Source organism: Bactrocera latifrons, unplaced genomic scaffold, assembly GCF_001853355.1.
Source record: "Bactrocera latifrons isolate USDA-ARS-PBARC rearing strain unplaced genomic scaffold, ASM185335v1 scaffold_136, whole genome shotgun sequence".
NCBI lineage: Eukaryota > Metazoa > Arthropoda > Insecta > Diptera > Tephritidae > Bactrocera > Bactrocera latifrons.
In genome coordinates, this window is record NW_017534808.1 from 454,051 (window position 1) to 470,830 (window position 16,780).

The window sequence follows — 16,780 nt, forward strand, 5'->3', positions numbered from 1 at the left end:
CAACTCTAGCGCTCCGGTGAATGGGCATGAATTTTACAAAAAAAAGTTTCTTCAACGATGAAGCTCACTTTTGGTTGAATATGTACGTTGAAAAAAGAAATTGTCGCATTTGGCGTAGTGATAATTCATAAGGCATTGTTGAGACGCCGTTTCATTCTCAAAAAGGGACTGCTTGGTGTACTGCATGGGAATTGGGAATCATTGGTTCATATTTCTTAAAAGGTGTGGCGTTCAGGACCGTACGATTTCAAACCGCTGGAAGACTTTTTGTGGTTAAATAAAGCACCTTGTACATGCAAATATGAATTCTTCGAGCCAGCTAACATCAAGGTCACATCATGGCCATAACATTAAATTATACTGCGTTTTATTTCTTCTTGAAAACCACATGTCTCAAAAAAAAAAAAAACATCCTTTAGAAGCCCTTTACTACGGAAAGTTCTGAAAAAATTTCTGTAAGGAGTGCGGGTATGATAAATATGAGATAACTAAAGTCAATGAAAGGACCAACATTCTAAAAAGTGTCTTCAAATAGAAAAATAAATTTCTCTGTTGGCGTGTAGCTCATACTTTTCAGGTTAGAGAGCAAGAAGTCTTGCAGTTGCAATAGTGACGATTTTTATTTTCTCAATGAAGTTGTGAAGTGCAGTGATGGAAATTAAAAATAAAAAGGTTGGATGGTTTTAAACACCTTACAAATACCTATATTGAAAGTTAAATAAAAAAACTATACACAATTTAGCTGATCCCATCTGTGCGTCTCACAAATCACAATAAAGCGTTTGGCTTAAGGTAACACAAGATGAAGAAAGCCGAGGAAGATGTTTGAAAAAATGATAAATCACGGAAAAGTGACAAACAAATGTAAATCAAGATGAATAGAAAGTAAAATAGCTTTGTTTGGCTGGCACAAAGTCAAGGCGCGTACAGCCATGCCACGTTATCTGTAAAACAATTTCTTTTTAATATTTTTTCAAACGTCAAGAGCGTAAAAATACCATAGTTTTTTGGAGTAATTTTTCTTGTAGAAAGTAAAAAAAAAAACAATGTGGCTTGTGAGCTCTTTTACAAAGTTAGTGTAGTCTCACCTGATTTAGAGGCACTTTGTATTTGAGTTTGTGGGTGGGTGTATTGTCTTGTCATTGACGCCCGACTTGTGTAGTTTAAAATCTCAGCAGGCGACTGCCGCCAAATAACGCAACACAGCCAAGAAAATAAAAAGCTTTTGCAGCAAAGCAAGATAAACCAAAGAAGCGTCGAAGGACTTTAAAAACTGCAAAAAACATGAACGTGGAATTTACGAAACCTAACGGTGTAAGTAAATGAAATAAAAATCAACACAGGTAAGCAGCAATAAAAGGCTACCTTAAGTCGGGCAAAATGATTTATTTATCGCGAAATGCGTTTTTTGCACCAAGCCAAGGTGACTCAGCTCAATTCAATGGCAAAACAGCTGCCCCCACTACTTCAGTCACTAAAATTGATTGCCAAAGTGTTGTTGTGTTTTTTCTAACCACACCTCCTAAACAAAGTAATATGAATCAGGTTAATATTCAAGCGCGTTATCAATGTGTCTGTGTGTGGGAAAGAACCTTGCGGTGTAAAGGAGTCTTTTCTTCCTAAAAGTTCGTAAAGCTGAGGAAGAGCGAGAGACTGAAAAATTTGGCAAATACTTTGTGAAATAAATGTTAGCATTTCCAACGAAAAGTGTATGTAGGCGTATATGTACATATGAATGTCAGATAATCTGACACATTTTGTAGGCTTTTCATGCAAAGTAGATTGACTTATTCATATTGTAATGTGTTTAAGATGTAGACTTTAGAGCGGCGGCTGAGAAAAAATAAGCATACACATTCGAGGAAGCTTACAGCAAATGATGAATCGTGCGTTTTTCTTTAGAAAAAAATCATCACGGAATGTCTGTGTGTGTGGCAAATCCATCATGGCGTATGAGTAACTTTTGATTGCAGCCAAGTGCTCTTGCTTTAACTAAGCCAATGACTTGCTTTTGAGGTTAAGTAAGGTAAATATTTGCGTTATATTTTTGTTTTGGCGCATTAAGGGTGATGAAGTGTCTTTGTTAATAAGTGAAAACGATTTGTAAGTGTAAAGTTGCCCATTAAAGCTAATAGAAAGGAGGCAATTATCTTTTATGCATTCTGACAATTTTGGCAGCTTAGAAAGAAACAAGAGATTGATTGAAATTAGTCTTAAAACAAATTAAACCAAAACAAGAAAAAACGTTAACTTCGGCTGTAAGGGTATATTAGCCCTTTACAGGTGCACTTCTTTTAGTAACTATGTGTTCAGTTTGTATGGAAGCTATATGAACCATTTTCTCGGATATTATATTTTTACCTTAAGCAGTAATCCATGTTACATTTCGTGAAGATACCACGTCAAATGCGAAAGCTCCAATACAAGCACTTGATTCCGATCGTTCGGTTTGTATGGCAGCTATATGCAATATTGAGCCGATCTGAATAATTTCTTTATACATTACATCGTTGCCTTAGAAAATAACCTGTACCCACTTTTGTGAGGATACATTGTCAAATGCGGAAGTTTTCCATACAAGCACTTCACACAGTTCGGTTTCTAAACGTATCTTAAAAACTGATTAGTTTGCATATATACCGACAGACGGACAGACGGACATGGCTAAATCGGCTCAGCTCAACATACTGATCATTTATATATTATATATACTTCATAGGGTCTCCGACGCCTCCTTCTGGGTGTTACAAACTTCGTGACCCTGTACAGGGTAAAAAAAATGTGAAATTCAGTTGAATTAATGTTATAATACCCTCCTCAATTATAAAAGTTTTCCATACAAGAACTTAAATTTGATAAATTCGTTTGCGTGACGGCTATATGCTATATAGTCCGATCTGAACAATTTCTATACAAAATACAAAATAAGACTCTTAATTTGCACCAAATTTCGTGAAAGAAAAACAAGACAAGATAAAAAGAAAAAACCCTGAAAACTTGGAATTTTTCACATAAAATTTGAGGTTATGTGAAAAAGGTGTTTATACAAAAGTTGTAGATCTTTTTATTTTCATAACTTTGCCATATAACTTTTTATGATAGGTCTCGTATTTTTGCCGAACATTGTCAACCTGGAAATCCAATATAACTTTTGCCAACAGGTGCTACTTCGGAATGAGTAGGCAATTGAGAAGTAAAGTCCTCCCTCGAATAAAAAAAATCCATCTCTAGAAGTCACTTATTATTCCTGTCCTGCTATATGGTGCAGAAGCATGGACAATGACAACATCTCATGAGTCGACCCTACAAGTATTCGAGAGCGGAGTTAGGCAACGTCGAATATCACTTTCGATGGAATCGGATAGTATACACTGTAATAAACATTCTCTCAAATTTTGCAATCGAAATTCAAATTATTGCGGACGTTACAGTCAGCTCAAAGAAAAGTTTTGAAGACATCTAGTTCCAATTTGAAGAGAACGTCACTCGCTATCGTGCTATAGTTCTCTTTTTCTTTTTTGAAATCTTCCCATTTTTTTCTACGAAAAACTGTCGAAAAAGGGACAAAATCGATAAATTTCGTTCAAACCAACACCACTTTTTTTTACGTGTCATATCAATAATTTATTTAACTATTATACACCCAATAAGTAAACATAAAAACAAATCATTTTGTATTCGTCATGAATGTATATATTTATAAAAAAAATCGGACCGATTAGCTAATTTCAAAGTAAGAAAAATCGCGAAAATTAATGTTTTTTCGGAGGCTCATACTGAGACGATTCCTTAAAAGACAACGGCTGCGCTGGCTTGGTCATATCGTCCGAATGGACAAAAGCATTTCAGCTCTGAAAGTATTCAACGAAGTAACCGCCGGGGGAAATAGAGGAAGACCTCCACTCCGTTGGAGAGATCAGAGCCTGGCTGCAATTGGTGTCTTGAATTGGCGTCAAATGATGGGAGCGCTGTTGTTAACGCGGCTTTAACCGTGTAAGCGATGTCTACGCCAGTAACAAGAAGAAGAAGAGGGCTGTTCATAAATGGAGCGAGTGCTTAAAATGTATTCCTAGAGTCAGAAGCTGCATCTTAGAACTATATTTCTACTGGTCTAATAAACGCGAGCCTATGTCAGACAGGAGTGAATGAATGAAAATTATCCCATTAGTTTCTGTTAGCCACTGCAAACCAGACGGCACCAGCGCAAGATAATATCTAAACTGAATACAATTAATAAGAACTTTAAAAAGCGGGAAGTAAGAAATTTTACCCATTTATGAGAAATAATTTGAATAAAATCTTTGGAAAATTATGTCCGTGACCGGTCATTGGAACGTTCTTATGTCCGCTTATATTAATTGCTTTTGTTTGTAAATATTAATGAAAACTTTAACTTCGTGTTCGTGAAATTTGTCCGGTTATGGTAAATGTCCGGGTGTGAGGACTGTATGTAATGAGGAATTTCAGTGCATATGTATATCCTATAAATTCAACCCGAAATTTAAATTTTTGTATTAGGTAACAATATAAAACGATCTTTTAATTTATTTTGTCTCGCTTGTTGAAATAATAGTATTAAATCACTTGGAAGTTCGAAAATCTGTATATAATGTAGATTGGGGGTAATGAAAGTATTGACCTAATCTACCTTAGACTTTTACTGATATTTTCGGTAAAAAATTGGATTAAGACACAGATGTCCACATGTTCTGTACCTGTGAACTAGAAAACCTGCTGTGCGGGTTCTATTATTTTTGATGCTATTTATTCTCTGGAGGACAGGAAATATGCATCGTCGTGATTCAGTTTCGTCTACTTTCACGATTTAAAAGAGGAATGCCATGTAACCAACACTTCAAAATCGACTGAAAGTAGTCCATTAGTTTCTGGGGTGTAGGATTTTTCCTAACGATAGACGGTTGACGCCCATTTTCCAAAGTGTGACGTCGACTTTGAAGCTCTTCCTTCTCTCGCAAATTAATTCAAACAATTATCGCTCTTTTAGTAGTTTTTTCAACATAACTGGTATATGTATAGCGAGTAGGTGTGGTTATCGTCTGATTTCACCCATGACTTCCTGTCAGCAAGTTTAGTTGAATTAGGAACCACGCCCTCAATTTTCATCTTTTCATATCTTACGTTCAAAATTGTTTATAAATACTTTTGACTAGTTTTGTCTAGATTTGTATCCCAAATATAGTATATCGGAGACTGAATAGATACTCGAGACTCTGATATGAAAAATGCATCGGGAGAAGGTGAAGTTGTAGTAACAAATTATGATAGTACTTCAAACGTATTCATATCAGACTCTCTTAGACCTTCGTGTCCGAATGGTATATTTTAACTTCGAAACAAAAAGTTTTTACCAAAAGTGAAAAATTATATAGAAATCTCAATATATTTCAAGTATTTTTGTATCAGTTATGTAGTTATTTAAATTTTATTTTTGAACTCCTTAATTCATCCCAAACGCGTCAAAGGTATACACTTTTTACTGGAGAGACAACAATTGGGTGGACACACTAGTATGAGGGTATTTCGATATGGGTTAAAGCATCTTTTTGATAGTGGCGGACAGTTGCGTAAGCAGAACCTTTGTCCAACAAGCAGCTGTATCGTCAGGGGACGGCAATCTTGTGCTGCAACAAAAGGTGATAAGATAATATAAAACATGGTTACAATAACAAAAGTGGTATGATGCGGGTGAAATCCTAAAATTTGCATTACCTTTAATTGAAGTGACACCAAACAAAAGTAAAATTACAGCTGCGCAAATAATATTTTGCATTTTTCTCCAGAAGCTTTGCTGGTTGAAGTTTAAGAGGCAAATGCATACGTTGAAATGGTATATGGGCCATATTTATATTCGAAATTGAAGCGTCACTATGGACGAGTTTTTGCAACTCGCTTAAGTTGCATTGTTAAGAATTATTTCAATAAACTATTAATAATGCTTTATTATAGGTTCAATGGTCTTGGTAAATATTTTTTATAAAGTCCGAACTCTTCCGCCCAATAATTTTAAGAATTACTGTATGCCTATATTATATGTATATGTTTTTATAACTTGATAAATTTTACATCGCTCCTTTTCTCTTCAAGAAGCTGCACGTTTGTCGGAACCTCCGATATCGGGCCAACATAGGATTTAGCTGAGATACAAACTGATCGATCAAAATCAAGTCTTTGCACGGAACAATTTTTTATTTGAAAAGGTATCTTCGAGGTCAAAGGTTAAATAGGCTGAGAAGAGGGCTTCTTCTGTTATAATCCATACACAAAAGGTAACTTCAAACTTTAGGTACCTAGTGCAGTCTATCAGGCTGAAATCGTAGACATAATAAAAGACACCAAATGGGCTTCTGCGCTAACCGGCAAGTTCATAAACTTTCTAGTAGATGGATAAGCGAGATGACGCCTGTATTAATAGCGGGATTCTGTAACCAGTCTCTAGTCTCTATTTGAGATATTTAGAGGTAAAATCTCAATTTGTGACTAGTTACTATTCACTAAACAGTCTCTAGCGTTAGACTTAAAATATTGCTTCAAATTTGAGACCTGGTAGGTAGCAGGTCACAAAACTAAAAAGAACTCTTGTCTGCCAGTTTGAATATATGTACTGAATAGAGATCATCTTAGATATTAATCGATTGCCGTTTTTTTATATTTTGTAAGCAACTCAAATACGAAAAGGTTAAAAATAAATAAATTTTACATAAGTTTCGTAAATATTATGAAACAAAGTCAACATATATATATATATAAATATATTTTATTATTATTGATAATTATATCTTTTGACTATGTTATAGAAAATTTAATATATGTTATCGACATATTTATTTTCATTCAAGTGTAAAAACATCTCTGAATAATGAAATGTAATAGATTTTGTGACTGTCACTTACAGAATAGCAAAATCGTCTCAAGTCTCAAAAATTGTCTCTAATTAAAATAGCTGTCTCTTATACACATCTTGTTCGTCTTCAATTGAGAAATTTTTTGTCACTAACAAAATTTCAAAATCGTCTCAAAAATTGTCTCTAATTAAAAATCTCAAATTAACTGGATTTTCAATAAGTAACAAGTATTATCATTTGGGTTTCCAATCAACAGGATAAAATTTAATGAATAGGGGAGCTGACACGCTCTGGAACAGCTGACAACACAATTACCATAAGTTGCCCCAATACATTCAGCTCTTTATGGGTTATTTGAAGCAAGAGACTCTAAAGTATCACTTCTGGTCTTGGCTTACTTTCGGATAGTGTTGATAGCGGACAGGCCAAAAACTTCTATTTTTAGGTAAAAGAAAACTTAGTAATAGTACAAGTGTTATTATAGGACTCCTACCTTTAAGATCTCACTTTCAAAAATTTCAAACAGATGAGTCGGGATATATTCCACAGCTCACATTGCTTAACTTGAAAGACATTGGGCACCTAGGTTGAAAAAAAATCAGGTTTTTGTAGCAGGATAATACTTAGTTTGGTTACCCCCAGCGAACTCAATGAGCCTAATTGAGCCTAAGCTTGAGATATATGTTTATGAGTTTAACATGCAAATAAGTTTACAATCATCGCAATGAAACCTTTTTTCAGTCGATCGAAAAAATAAAAGAAAATTCGCTGAAGGAGCTGAAAACCTCCCCAAAAATTGCTTATGAAAAGTGCTTCAAGGATTGAAAAATTTTTTGGTTTAAATGTATTAAGTCTGTTGTTGAGTACTTTGAAGGCGGCAAAAGAAATATTGCTGAATAATTAAATAGTTTGCGTTTTATATACAATTCCCGGGTATTTTTATGTCACAATGTAGTACCTTTAAACATTTGCGTATATGAAGAAAGATATTACATTATAAAAATAACTAATCGGTGTAATGATTTTGATTTTTTCTCAGTTTTCACACAGGCACGGTTGCCATACGAACGAATCGATCCGTTTACTGTGAAAATTTAGTAAGGGCTTTGTTTCTAAAATTATAATTATGCACACTAGTATTTTGCTTTATTTTTTCAATCCATTGACTATAAATTAATAAGGCTTAATACTTTATGATATTTTCACCCGTTTGTGCCCGAAGAACATCATCTAAATAATATTCTGTGAACTTCGTCAGGAATTTTTCCATTTACTTATATTTTTGTAACAAAAATTCTCCTCAAAAAATATAACGAATATCATGTGAACTCTAACGTGTATAAAATCGTTTTCTGAAGAACAATTATCAACATTTTGGAACTAAGTAAATATTTGGGAACCGTGAAGTGACATCTTGAAGGAAGTAAACACAAGCAGATTAATGAGACGTTAAAAAGGCTGTTTGGAAACTATATTTATAATTCAAAGCACTCAATTAATTATACCGCAGAGGAGTTTCTAATTACACATTTTCTGAAATACAGTCACAACATTTGTTTGATGTTTCAAGTTCACAAAAATATATTAAAAAAAAAAAAAAATGTTTTCATCAAAATTTTTCTGAATAAAAAATGTCAGTGATTAAAAAAGACTTGACCAATATGATTCCACAGGTTGGATTATGCTTTGGTGTGTAAACCACAACATAGACGGTCTTATTCTACATGTATATGTATTAAGATATTGTGTTGAAATTAATGCTGTTACATATGAGTTTGACTATCACCTTAGCATCCATCAATGGATGGTGCGACCTATACCATTTACACAGACATAAGTAGGTATAACAAATTTCAACTCATTGAGGCGCACACTAAGAGCCTAATTAGTTATATAATTGAAATCGAGCACATAAAGCTGACAAGCAAAATTAGTTTCGCTAATGCTTCCGAGTACTTCGAAGCGAGCACATATTAAATATCCTTGAATGCGTGTTAAATGGAGGGGAATGTTGACATAAAAATTTTATGACTGCACTTGAAATATGCTTTTGAGGAAAAATTGAAGAGCTTGAGTAAATAAGCAAGCAAACAAATGTGGCAGCCACACCGCCACAACGAAGTGTGCAATGAACGCCAAAATTAAGGAAAAGTGACAACAAAAAGCGGAGCCTTGATGCCCAGACACTTACGAGTTGAAGTAAGGGAAATAACCGACAATCTGCTTGAGCGCACAGAGATTTGCACGCGAAAAAAGCAACACTGCGTGGGCGGCGCACTAAATACCGCTACCCTTCAGAGTATGAATCGCTATGCCAGCAGATTGGAGAGGCATGCAAGAGGGGCTGGTGGAACAGTAGTGACACTGAGCTGGTGTGCAGTATGCAGCAAAACGAAATCAAAGATAACAACTCATCAACAACGTCATAAAAACGTGACATCAGTTTTATTGCTCCGCATAGTGGCAGAAAAGAGGGCACTGCCGATAAACAGAGTGTAGCTCCGCCCGGAAGCGCTTGCGATAATGATGAGTGGAGATTAGTGTGAAGTTAAGGAACTAGAACAACACAAATATGCTCGAAAATGCTCTGTTGAACGCCTGACTTGTTAACGCTTTTATATTTTGAGGGCCAGAAATAATGCGAAAAAATAGAAGTAGGAACAAGAGAAAATGTCGCTATATTAAGTAAAGAATCTTGAAAAACTTTAACGTAAATTCATAAAGCGTATAAAGTTGGAGCGGTTAGCTGTGTGGTGAGAGAAATTTCGTGCCAAAAAGAGCTTAATTCATTGGTCATTGCCGTAGATTAATAAAGAAACAAAGAAGACAAGAAAATGAAGAGAAACAAATAAGTGAAAACCCAAAATAGACTCTGAAGTCTCGCTATCTCTCTACATATACATAGAAATATATATATATATATATTTATAAAATAAGTGTTTGAGTATATACATATCAATTATGTGGTGGATTTGATTGAAAAGTTTCTACAGAAGTCGTGATGTGCACATTGTGGCTATAACTTTTTACTTACATTTAGTGTTCGAAATTGGTATATTCGTGTTGTTGTTGTAATTGGATTCTCGAAACGTGGAAGCGTAAAGAAAATATCGACCCGCAATCAAAGGTCACACAAAGACAACACAAGCAAATGGGGAGCTGGAAAAAACACAAACAAATAAATGAAGAATTGAAAATGAAAAGAAGTGATTCAATTGTAATATGTATGTATAAATAAAGTCCATATTAAGTGTATTTGTTTCATTTATAGTCCCAGCAAGTACGGAAAAGTAGAGATATGATTTTAAATTTTTAAAGCATCTTAGAGCGAAGCTACCTATTTGGAAAAGGCCTGGACACGCGTACCTTAAGGTGTTTACCTACTGATGTGAGTCCTATCGTAGTCCTAAAGGAGCACAATTGCGCCTCTATTAAACAAAATAGGAAATTTCGGCTTCCTGCAGGTGGTTCAATTGTTGACAGTGCAGATCTAATTAAGAACTTGATTAAAGCAAAAGATGGATTTGATGAAACCAAAACGTATACGCATTCACATTTCAAACTAACTGACACAGACTGTAAATATGGGTTTTCTTTCAAACGCAATATAGAGTAATCTATACCGCAGCACTTATACAACTGGACATACCGACATGAGAAACTGACTTTGAGCAATACCAAAAGCTCCGTCAAGATCGGCAAGGTCCTCCTGAACTGCATCTGGCGTACGCCGATGACTGTGTCACACAGTCATAGAACTCGCGTCTTGGCTCCCACGTCACTGTAGACAGTTACAACTCCGAAGTCGAAGATAATTTTATCTTTTTTGCACCATAGTTAACATCAACAACAGCGTTAGCATTGAAATCAAACGCAGAATAACTCTTGCCAAGAGGTGTTACTTTGGACTGAGTAGGCAATTGAGAAGTAAAGTCCTCTCTCGACGAACAAAGACAAAATTCTACAATTCACTGTCTCTGTCCTTCGATATGGTGCAGAGACATGGACGATGATATCTGTGAATCGATGTTACGAGTTTTCAAGAGAAAACTTCTGCGGAAGATTTATGATGCGCATTGTCAACGGCTAATATCGCACTCAATTGAACGATGAGCTGTGTGATATAATATATACGACGACAGTGATTGTTCAGCGAATCAAGAGACAATGGGTACGCTGGCTTGGTCATTTCGTTCGAATGGATGAAAATACTGCCTCTCTAAGAGTACTCGGCGCAATACTTGCCGAAGAGCGAAAAGGAAGAACGACTGGCGCGATGTTGTAAACTCGGCTATAATCGCATAAGCGGTGTATATGGCACTAAAGTGTCTTCTTCTGATTACTGAAACCATTTATTTGAAAAGTAATGATTTGTTTTTAGCAGATGTTACTTAAACAGTAAAATCAATTTGGTTTTTAGTGTAGTTAAAGCGTACTTCGATTGAGAGAAGCAAGCTTATAATTTAATATAATTAAAAAAAATTTTAGGATTAAGATGCCTAGTAAAATGCTTAGAAAAGTTATAGAAGAAAAGTGTATGACATTCCACAAATAGCCAGAATTCGTTTCTTAGGAGGTTGATTACACTTCTAAACCTAGTGAGGTTGTAAATATACTTAAGATACTTAAGCTACTTTGCCTCTTTATCCTCCCTGTGGAACAGCTCTTTTAAAAGTAAAGTGATCAACCGTAACACAGGTTTTCGGTCTTGGCATCCTGATAGCAGCTGCAGCGCGAAAAAGCTCATTATAAGCTCTTTCCCGGTCATAATCTTGTGACGTGGTAACCAAATGCACTTGGTTGCTATTTGATAGGCTAGTTAGCCGTTCTATGCACTCCTAGAACAATAGAGCTGTAATTTCGTAAACTGAGATTGCTTTGAATACCGGTTGATTATGACTGCGGTCCTGCAAAACTTGCAAAAATGCTTTTCTACGTTTTCGAGCCGTCAGTGTCAAGTTATCTAGCAATGTTCAAGACAAAGTTTTGTGACATATTCTTTTAAGCCTCACTATCGATTATATCTTTACAAACGAAACTCTCCAAATGGACTGTATATATTGATAACTAGCTAATTATTCTTAGAAATTTCAGAAAACAAAAGCTCAAAGGACACATATTTGACTCAAAACCTCACCAGATTTAACGAATTCGCTACAGATTCCATCAGGAAACATACCAATTACCAATATATAAGAGTATTTACGTTTTCATAGAGGTTCTAAACTATTTACTCGCTTTGTTTTCTGATATTCATCATCATCTAAACTGTAAAACTCTAAACTATCTGCAAGCGATACGCACTCAATTTAAACACAAAAAAAAAAAAAAAAAAAAAAAAAAAAAAAAAAAAAAAAAAAAAAAAAAAAAAAAAAAAAAAAAAAAAAAATAACAAATTACACTTTACTAAATTCTTTTCCCGAAGTGCTTGTGTGGTCAATTGGTAGCTGAAACAACACAGATACTCATAGCATAGTCATCGCGGAAGGAAAACAAACATAAATCCTACGAATTGCCAGTGCAAATTGGTAAGCTGCCTCGCAGAAAAAAGAAATAGTAACGGAGTGGAAAATGGCGAAAAATATTCACACACACATGCACACACATATGTATATGTTGCACAATAAAAATTGTATTGTTGTTTATTTTTATTTCAGCGCGTCTGAATGGCGCCCAAAGTGACGCTGAAACGACGCGTTTCACTTCGAAATCGAATAGAATGTGGCTGATATAGATTGCGGAGACAATGGCGGTGGCAGAAATTGTGAAGAATATGTGCAGAGATATGAGTGAACAAGTTGCTGATGCTAAAATTGGTGACACTAATGGTGATGGAAGCGCGACAATGTGAAGACATTTCTCCATCGGTTTCCACTTCAAGCTTGTAAGCACTATAAGACTTGTAGAGAGGGTACTAGAGGGTATCTATTATGTATATGGGTCTATACAATATATAATTTTTTGTATATTTTTTGCAAGCACTACCACTGCTTCCTTGTCAGTTCTCACTGGCATTCCTACTACTGAGTTAGAATACTTGTAGTGGTTGAAGGACTATAACCTTTGGTAGTCGATAAAGTCTTTTCGTATTTTGCCAATAGATGTTGTTGCAGTCGTCTACCTCCAGTACTACCAATCACATTGTGTCATACCATATATTGTTGGAAAGGTGAAATAAGTTACAGCTGTTCAAAAATGAGTGAGTAATGAAGAAATTCGCTATATTTTGAAATTTTTGTATAAAAAACAGAAGAATGCCATGCAAACCAGCAAGGAAATTTGTGAAGTTTATAGAGACGATCAGTTCGTGTACCACAACAATGGTTCGTTTGCTTCGATGGAAATTTCGATGTGAAAGATGTACCTCGCTCTGGTCGACCTTTCGATGAAAAAGTCGATGAAATTATGGAAAAGATTGGCCAGGACCGTCACATAAGCAGTTATGACATCGCTAAGAAACTTAACATTCATCATCAAACGGTTTTGAATCATTTAAAAAAAGGCTGGCTACAAAAAAAAAAAAAAAAAAAAAAAAAAAAAAAAAAAAAAAAAAAAAAAAAAAAANAAAAAAAAAAAAAAAAAAAAAAAAAAAAAAAAAAAAAAAAAAAAAAAAAAAAAAAAAAAAAAAAACTCGATGTTTGGGTACCATATGAATTGCCTTAAAAAAATTTAATGGAAGCAATTAACATCTGCGATTATTTGATAAAACGAAATGAAATCGAGCCATTTCTGAAGCGAGTGCGAACACGAAAGTGGATCAAATACGACAATAATGTGCGAAAAAGATCATGGATCATCAACAAATGGTCGCCTCGAAAGCTGGAATACCCTTCACAAATAAAAAAGTTTCCATGTAAGAACTTGAAACATTAACGTCCTGGGTAACACCAAATGACATATGATATATACAGCTTGTGAAAAGCCCTATCAGAATTTCACCTCGCATTCAACTCAGATTATGACTTCTTGACTGATGCTTTTTTGGACTTTCTTTTGTCCTGGGCTGTCTAAAGTATTCCGTCGCTTGAGTATGAGGAAGAGACACTCTGCGTTAAAACCGTGGCAGCTTGCGGAGTACGATCCTCTCCCCTAATTACTAAGTTGGTGTAATAAGTGCAGGTGAAGAGGACTGGGAGTGAGTCAATTGTGGACTTAGCCTTTTAACAGGGTGAACCTGGGAACATTAAAAACAACTACCTTCTGGGAGTTGGTTCGCGGCTCTAATTACATCCTCAAAAAGTCATTGCTTGCTTAGGCAGAGGAAATCATTGGTATCTATTTTTTTTTAAATAAACCGACCTAATGGTACAGTCAATGGGGTATATTATGGAACCAGAATTAATGTATTTTTTTTGCCTGAATTAGTGGATGTTGATGGAGGCGATTTTTGGCTCCACAAAGACGATGCTACATGCCTTACAACCAACAAAACAATCCATATATTGAAGAAAGCTTTTGATGAGCGTATTATTTCATTCCGCAGACTTGTGGCATAGCCTCCAAAATCATGCGATTAAATACCGCTGCACTATTTTATGTGAGATTATGTGAAGTCGGTTGTCTTCACAGCTAAGCTCAAGATGATTGACGCCTTGAAAGAGAACATAAAATATTCGACGCTTTAATACTGTCATATGGCCCCAAACTGGACCCACGCCAGCACGAAAACATTTATAAAACAATATGATAAGATCCAAATATTTTATAGTTTTTACGACATTCCAGCTTTTTTGGAACCCAGAGGTCGAAACCAGTTCCTTTGAGATTTGAAATGGAACTGATTTTCGACCTGGTTTTTTTTTTGTTTTGGTTTTTAAAAATAATAGGTATATCATACAACTATAAAACATTTGGACCTACAACAGTAGGTATTGGAAAAAAGGGAAATAGGTAATTAATGGTTCAATAAGGTCCAAAGTACTCCTTTTGATATCTTAACAACAGTAAATTCTATTTCCAACTGGGTAACTTACGCTCTAAATAATATTAACAACAAATGCGGTGAGTACTGCTAGCGATGGCATTCACTTTAATGCGTACAAACCAAAAACACAACAATCACAAATGTAGCAACAAAAAGCCATCCACAGTAAAAATAATCATCAGTCAAGTGCCAACAAGTAGCGAATTGGAAATTTAGAATCTTAGATCTTACTTCTTATCTCATTCGCCTGAAATGTTCGTCAAATAAAAATCTTAATAATCAAGAACTGTAAAAATGAGGATACTAAAACAGCGTGTTTTCGGTGACAAAACAAGTTCGTGACGTTGGTGTTGTCGCGTTCATTGCTTGATGAATTGAAGGACAAAAAGGCAACGAATCATTTGCGCATAGTGCATGTAGCTGCTTCAGCGTCGTGTCGTGTAACTCATCGCATTCGTTAAGTTTGAGGTTAGGATGCAACGCAATGAACCGTTAACCACGTCAAATCACTGCTGACATGTTTGCTAGAGAGCGCGCCACTTTGCGCACAGTCTGCTGAAGATTTACTACAGTAGTAGCTTTTGTTGTAGACAATAGTTGTAACAGTTACAGCGCTGTTTTGTTGGGTGTGATCCTGTGAATGGTTTTGCTGTTTGGAATGCTGCGAAATGACCATAGTAAATGGAGAAAATCAATTTGTGCATGATTTGTATATGTGTAATGACTTTTTCTCGTTCAGCGCATAATGCCGGGCAACGGTCGCTCGTAAGTTGTCATGGATTTATGTAAATCGTATTATGACAATTTGGTCAACAGATGTCGTTGACTCTGTTGCTGATTTAATTAAAATATCATTCGTTGTTGGGTGATACACAGTTAAATGGTGCGTCTTTCATACTAGAAGATGAATTATATTATTTCAAATATTTTAGGTATTTCGAGTTGTCATATGACTTTACGAGAGGGATTGCGGAAAATTATTACTTTTTTATAAAATATTTTCAACTTAGTTGTCCTTTGTTCCGGGAAGAATCTAAATAGCTATCCGGGCTCTTAGAAATGAAACATCTCATCTCCTCCAACTGGGTGGAGGATCACGGCCTAACGGTACCTCATTAATTTCCTGGAATAGGTGCAACCGGCCTTCTAGCTGGAGATTGCGAGCGGAATAAAAACTACATCAACAATGTCTCTGAACGTTATTCTCGATATGCGACCAATAAATATTCAAGTGAATTCTGATACAATGCTTTCGGCCAGCCGACTTATGATTTTAGATCTTTGGGACCAGACTCGACGTAATGCCGGAATGGTATAATAAGTGAACTTTTAAATGAACTAGATATATATTGAAAATGCAACCGAGAGAAGGAGACCCATGAAAAATAAAAAAAGAGCGTTTTCATTCCCCAGTAGATAATAAAGGACCATTGGTTCTGTGATCGACAGTTCCAACGGTAACTCTACATATTCACCGTCGGATCAAAGGAAAAACCAGGAAAAGTAGCAATATTCTTCTTTAGTTATCTTTACGTCGTTCTTTCAGGCCGAAATTGTTGGCGTTACAGAAATCGCCAAGTGTGCTTTTGTTCAAACCAGAAAGTACATGAATCTCTAGTGAACAACAAAGCGACAATTGAGGTTCTTCGTATCGCCAATACTAAGTCTTTGATTGAAGGAATCGTAAAGGTAGACGAGGCGCAATTTTATTCGGCTGCTACAGAGATGTCTGAAGCAATAGAACCTAGAAAAACACCGCAGGTCTCGGAATGCTAGCACGATTTTCTTTTTTTTTTTTACATGGCGACTGCCTGAAAATAAAAATAATTTTTTACGTTTTTTTTGGAAGTTCCTGATTTTTTTTTTTTAATATTAAAAACAAAAGATTAAGGATTATATAAAGATAAAGGATAAAGGATTATATAAACAAGGTTCACATAAAATTTCAAGTAATAGAACTTGAGATAATGCCGGTACCGTGTGGAAAAAAGTA

At 35.4% G+C, this 16,780-nt stretch overlaps 1 long non-coding RNA gene across 1 annotated transcript in view; it reads right to left on the bottom strand.

The window, feature by feature from the left end:
- Positions 1 to 16,780, bottom strand: part of LOC108965181 — a 118,275-nt gene that overhangs the window by 25,508 nt on the left and 75,987 nt on the right. The window contains exon 3 of the long non-coding RNA XR_001993096.1: positions 9,898 to 10,022. This is a non-coding gene — a long non-coding RNA (uncharacterized LOC108965181). The remainder of the gene's footprint in view (positions 1 to 9,897; positions 10,023 to 16,780) is intronic.